Consider the following 6277-nt stretch of genomic DNA (forward strand, 5'->3'; position numbering starts at 1 on the left):
TAGCTTGCAGCTTCATTGCTGTCTTTCTCTCACTTCCCCTTATCGGTGACGAACGTGGTCACCAATCAGAGCGTGTATTCCCATTGAGTCTTAGTTTTGGAAGGGGGTTTGCCCTGAGGGGACCTGACCACTTGCCTTAATGTCTCCTGGGTAAGCAACTTGCTTGTTCTTATAGTAATCAGTCAGTATGTGTATATTGTTTTGTATTTTTCCTGTTGGTCTTCCTTTCAAGAATTATCTTCTGTTCTTCTAGCCACTTCAGGATGGTCTGCTTGTTCTTTCAAGTGGAAATTTCCCTTCTCTGAAGATTCTGGATGCTGTTCAGGATTCCACCTCAGTCTTATGTAATGCAGAGGCTCCGCAGGAAGCCACCTTCACTGGGCACATTGTAGCCTCATTTTAGGTATTCCAATCAGTTATAGGCAGAAGACGGACTTACAAGCTTTCTATGGTGATATTTCTGGCTATTCCTTTCTGTCCCTCTCAAGTGTCTATTTTATAATGGTATGCCAGGAAAACCAAGATTCAAAAGACAGCCAAGCATTTTAACATTATTTCCCCCCTTTTCCCCATTCCAACCATGTCTCAATCCCTGTATCCCAGAGTCCTGTTGTTCCAATGTTGTGCATACATCATTATTTACCTCTGTCCCACTTAGCCCATGCAAACTTGCCTAATTCTACTTTGTTCTTCCATTCCCCTCCCCCTTCTTGTATATGCCCCCCTCTCTAGCACCCACACTATCCTGTGTCTATTCCCTGCTCTGTGCTCCACCTTCCCCTCCCTCCCTTCACCCCACTCCCTACATCCCAGTAGCCAGCAAAGATTCCCCCTTCCCCTTTAGTATGGGTTCTTTTTCTTAGTCTTTTACAGTTGTGGTCCTATGCAGTATTTCTCCTTTTGTGACTGACTAATTTCACTCAACATAATGTCCTCAAGGTTCATCCATGTTATGCGGTGGCTTGCAGCTTCCTTGTTATTCTTCAAGGTAGCATAATATTCCATTGTGTATATGTACCACAGTTTGTTTATCCATTCTTCAGTTGATGGGTACTTTGACTCTCCATCTTTTTGCTATTGTAAATAATGCTGCTATTAAAATTGGTGTGCATATATCTACTCATGTTATGGCTCGTATTTCTTGTAGGTAAATATCAAGTAGAGGAATTGCTGGGTCATATGGTATTTCTATTTCCAACCTTCTGTGGAAGTGCCATAATGTTTTCCAGAGAGGTTGGACCATTTTGCAGTCCCACCAGCAATGCAGGAGCATCCCAGTCTCTCCACATCCTCGCCAGCATTTATTGTCCTCTACTTTTTTGATCTTTACTGTTGTTACTTGTGTGAGATGATATTTCATTGTTGTTTTGATTTGCATTTCTCTAGTGGCTAGTGATTGTGAACATTTCTTCATATGTTTGTTGGCTGTCTGTATCTCCTCCTTGGTGAAGTGTCTGTTCATGTCCTGTGCCCATTTTTTAAGTGAGTTATTTGTCTTTTTCTTGTAGAGGTGCTGTAGTTTCCTATATATTTTAGAAATGAGTCCCTTGTCTGATGGGTCATTGCAAAAGATTTTTCCCATACTGTGGGTTCCCTTTTTACTCTTCTGGTGAAGTCTTTTGATGCACATACGTTTTTAATTTTTAGTATGTCTCACTTATCAGTTTTGTGTACTTTTGTTTGTGTAGTTTTCAAAACGTTTGGTAGTCTGTGTATTCCCTGAATTAGTGTCCTCACATTTGTCCCTATTATTTCATTGAAGACCTTCATAATTCTGGAATTCACATTTAGGTCTTTAAACCATGTTGAGTTGGTTTTTGTATAAGGTGTGAGGTGAAGGTCTTGTTTCAATCGTATGGATATCACTTTCCAGTTCTGCCAGCACAATCTGTTGAAGAGACTATCATCACCTCCCCTTGCGATATATTTAGGTATTTTGTCAAAAATCAGTTGGCTGTATGTAGATGGGTTAATTTCTGGATTCTCGATTCTGTTCCATTGAGCTATGTATCTTTCATTGTACCAGTACCAAGCTGTTTTGACCAGTATAGCCGTGTAGTAAATTTTGAAGTCAGGGAGTCAGAGGCCTCTAACCTTTTTCTTCTTAAGCAGTGCTTTGCTTATACTGGGTCTCTTTCCTTTCCATATAAAATTTGTAATTGTTTTTTCCATCTCTTTGAAGAAAGTTGTCAGAATCTAGATGGTGATTGCATTATATGTGTAAATTGTTTTGGACAGTATTGACATTTTCACAATGTTAAATCTTCCTATCCAGGAACATGGTACATTCTTCCATTTTTGTAGGTATCTTTTGGTTTCTTGTAGTTTTTTTTGTATAAGTCCTATTTCTCTGATTACATTCTTTCCTACATATTTTATCTTTGGGTGGCTATTGTAAATGTTATTGCTTTCCTAAAGTCCTTTTCAATGCTGTCGTTTTTGGTATAAAGGAATCCAACTGATTTTTGTATGTTGATCTTATATTCTGCCCCTTTCTGAATCTTCCTATGAAGTTTAGTAGCTTTTTTTACAGAGTCTTTGGGGTTTTCTACATATAGGATCATATCATCTGCAAATAGAGAGAGTTTTACTTCCTCTTTGCCAATTTGGATGCCTTTAATTTCCCTGTCTTGCCGAATATGCTCTTGCTAAGACTTCCAGCACAATATTGAATAGGAGTGGTGACAAAGGGCATCCTTGTCTGGTTCCTTTTTGCAGAGGGAAGACTTTCAGTTTCTCCATTGAGAGTAATGTAGGCTGTTGGTTTTGTATATATGCTATTAATTATGTTGAGGAATTTCCCTTCAATCCAACTTTGTTGAGTGTTTTTATCAGGAATGGATGTTGGATTTTGTCATGATGTATTATTTTTTTGATGTGTACTGGATTCTCTTGGCTAGGATTTTGTTGAGAGTATTTGCATTTATGTTCATGGGGGATATTGGTCTATAATTTTCTTTCTTAGTGATGTCTTCCCTGGTTTGTGTATGAGGGTTATGCTTACTTCATAAAATGTATTCAGAAGTTTTCCATCCTCCTCTATCTTCTGGAATAATTTGAGTAGTATTGGTGACAACTCTTCCCTGAATGTTTGGTAGAACTCACCAGTCAAGCCATCTATGCTTGGACTTTTTTTGGTTGGGAGTCTTTTGATGACCTGATCAATTTCTTCATTTAGTATGGGTCTGTTCAGGTTTTCTACTTCACTGTGTGTAACTTTAGGTAGTTCGTGTTTATCTAAAAATGTATTCATCTCTTCTAGGATTTCAAATTTGTTGGAGTACAACTCTTCATAGTATTCTGTGATTATCCTTTTGATTTCCTTTGGTTCCATTGTGACATCACCCATGTGGTTTCTAATACTTGTTTTCTGTGTCTTCTGCCTCTTTTCTTTTGTTAGGTTTGCCAATGGTCTGTCAATTTTGTTAATCCTTTCAAAGAACCAGCTTCTTTTCTTGTTGATTCTTTCTATAGTTTTTCTGTTTTCTATCTCATTTATTTCTGCTCTAATTTTTATTATTTCTTTTCTTCTGGTGGCTGTTGGTTCCCTCTGTTGGTCTGTTTCTAATTGTAGATGCTGTGTTAATGTGTTAATTTTGGGTCTTTCTTCTTTTTGAATGTGTGCATTTATTGCAATAAATTGTCCTCTCAGCACCGCTTTTTTAGTGTCCCAAAGATTTTGGTATGTTGTGTTTCATTCTCATTTGTTTCTAAGAACTTTGTGAATTCACGTTTAATTTCTTCTACTACCCAGTCGCTTTTCAGCAGGGAGTTATTCAGTTTCCATGGAGTTGACTTTATTTCCTTGGTCTTCCTGTTGTTGATTTCTAGTTTGATAGCATTGTGGTCTGAGAATATGCTTTGTAGCATTTTGATATTTGTAAATTTATATGGATTTGTTTTGTGGTCTATAACGTGGTCTATTCTGGAGAATGTTCCATGTGCACTGGAAAAGAGTGTGATTGTGCTGTTGTTGGTTTGAATGCTTTGTACACATCTATGAGGTCCAGTTGGCTGATTGTGTTGTTTAGTTCTTCTGTGTCATTGTCAAGTTTCTTTCTGGTTGTTCTATCAATTTTTGAATGTGGTGTATTAAAATCACCCACTATTATTGTAGATTCATCTATTTCTTTCTTCAAATCTATTAGAGTTTGCTTTATATGTTTTGTAGCTCTTTCATTGGGAGCATAGATATTTATTATGGTTATGTTATCTTGTTCAATTGTCCCTTTAATCATGAGATAGTGTGTATCGCTACCTATTATGCTGGATTTTGCCTTAAAGTTTATTTTATCAGAGATTAGTACTGCCACTCCTGCTTGTTTTTTATTGCAATTAGTTTGGTATAATTTTTCCATCCTTTGACTTTTAATCTGTTTTTGTCTTTGTGTGTGAGATGTGTCTCTTGCAGACAGAATATTGAAGAATCATGTTTTCTTATCCATTCTGCCACTCTCCGTCTCTTAACAGGTGAATTTAATCCATTTACTTCAGTGTAATTATTGATAGGTATGGATTAATTGCTGCCATTATGTTTTTTTTTGTGTGTGGTGTTACTACTTTCTTTGTTCTGTGTATCTCCCTTTGTTGAATTCATGCTTTTTGTGTTCTTTCTTGTGCGTTTCCTCATAGTTTTAATGTTTCCATGTTCTTCTTGGATTTTCATTTTCATGGTATGTTGTGAAGTGTTAATTTTCTTTGAGGTTGCCTTATAGTCCATTAAGTTTTTTCTCCATGTAGTGCAGTCTATTTTATCCTGTATTCTGCCTGACTGTTTCACCATCTGGATCTCTGTTCCTATGTGTTTCCCTTCTTTTACATTGAAATTGTTTTGATCATAGACTGACCTCCCAGATTCTCTTAGTTTGTTCTTATAGTTTTGTTCTCTTCTCAACTCTTCCTTCTGTCAATTTAATTCTGGGAGGTGCTGCCACGTATGTCAATCTCTGGTTGTTGTTTGTTCTTGTTGGTACTTAGTCCACAGAAATCCCTTTAGGATGTTTTGTAGCGCAGGGTTGGCTTTGGCAAAATCCCTTAGTTTCTGTTTATCCTGGAATGTTTTGATTACACTGTCGTATTTGATTGATAGATTTGCTGGATAATGGATTCTTGGTTGCCAGTTTTTTTCTATCAGGGTTTTATATATGTCTCTCTATTGCCTTACCTTCAACTTCTTTGATGATTTTTACATTGTTAAATATTTTGCCCATAGAATCCTTTAATATATCAAGTGAAAGCTTGAATTTCCTTTTTCATTCTTTCCATTTGAAAATTGCTGATTGCCGTCTCCCTTTTGGTTTTCTAATACCCAGTCTTTGAACAGTTCATAATAAAACTTGGTTTTGTCTTTCCAAGCTGCCCTTTGAAATTTTCTGTTCAACTTTTTGATTTGCCCATTTCTTTCATTCACTTAAGCATCTCTATGTTGGAGAGTAAGTTTCAGAATTTCTTCTAACATTTATTTTGGTCTTTTCTTTCTTGTCTTCTTAATGACTGTCTTCCTGTATGATGATTTTGACATCATTCCACAGCTCTTCTGGTCCTCAGCCATTAGTGTATAATACATCAAACCTGTTTATGAGATGGTCTCTAAATTCAGGTGGGATATGTTCAAGGTCATATTTTCGTTTTTTTGGACTTGTTTTAATTTTCTTCAACTTCAGCCTTAACTTGCATATGAGCAACTGATTTTCTTTTCCACAGTCTTCCCTTGTCCTTGTTTTGGCTAATGATATTAAGCTTTTCCAGTGTGTCTTCCCACAGTTTGATGCCTATATATTCCATCTGGTGAGGTCCATGTGTATAATCACATTTTTTGTTGCTTAAAAAAAGGTATTTGTGGAGGTGGGGCTTGATGGCAGCTAGGGTGGAGGTGCAGTGAAGTTTGCCTTCAGCAATAACACAGAATACCAGGCAAAGGAGAAAGGAGATCCAGGGCAGAGCTCTGAAACTTGGAACCACAGAGATAGGAATATTTTAAAGGTTTGAAGACTTATAGTTTGTGGAGTTTGGAGCTGAAGTAAAAAATTGCATACTTTTGAATCTGCTGGGCCAGGTTGGAGGCCTGAGCCAACATCCTGGGTGAGACCAAGCAGCAAGACGAAACAGGGGGAGCAGAAACACCAGGGAAAAACGCCGCGGGAACCTTGGGACAAAGGTGGACAATATACTTTGTCAGTTTTGCTTTGTTCTGATTTTCTTTTTTTCTTTGGTATCGGTAATTGGCATGCTCACTGTTTGCCCACTTCCATTCTGGTGAATAGAGGGAGAGCCTGAG

This window comes from Chrysochloris asiatica, unplaced genomic scaffold (assembly GCF_000296735.1).
Source record: "Chrysochloris asiatica unplaced genomic scaffold, ChrAsi1.0 scaffold00019, whole genome shotgun sequence".
Lineage (NCBI taxonomy): Eukaryota > Metazoa > Chordata > Mammalia > Afrosoricida > Chrysochloridae > Chrysochloris > Chrysochloris asiatica.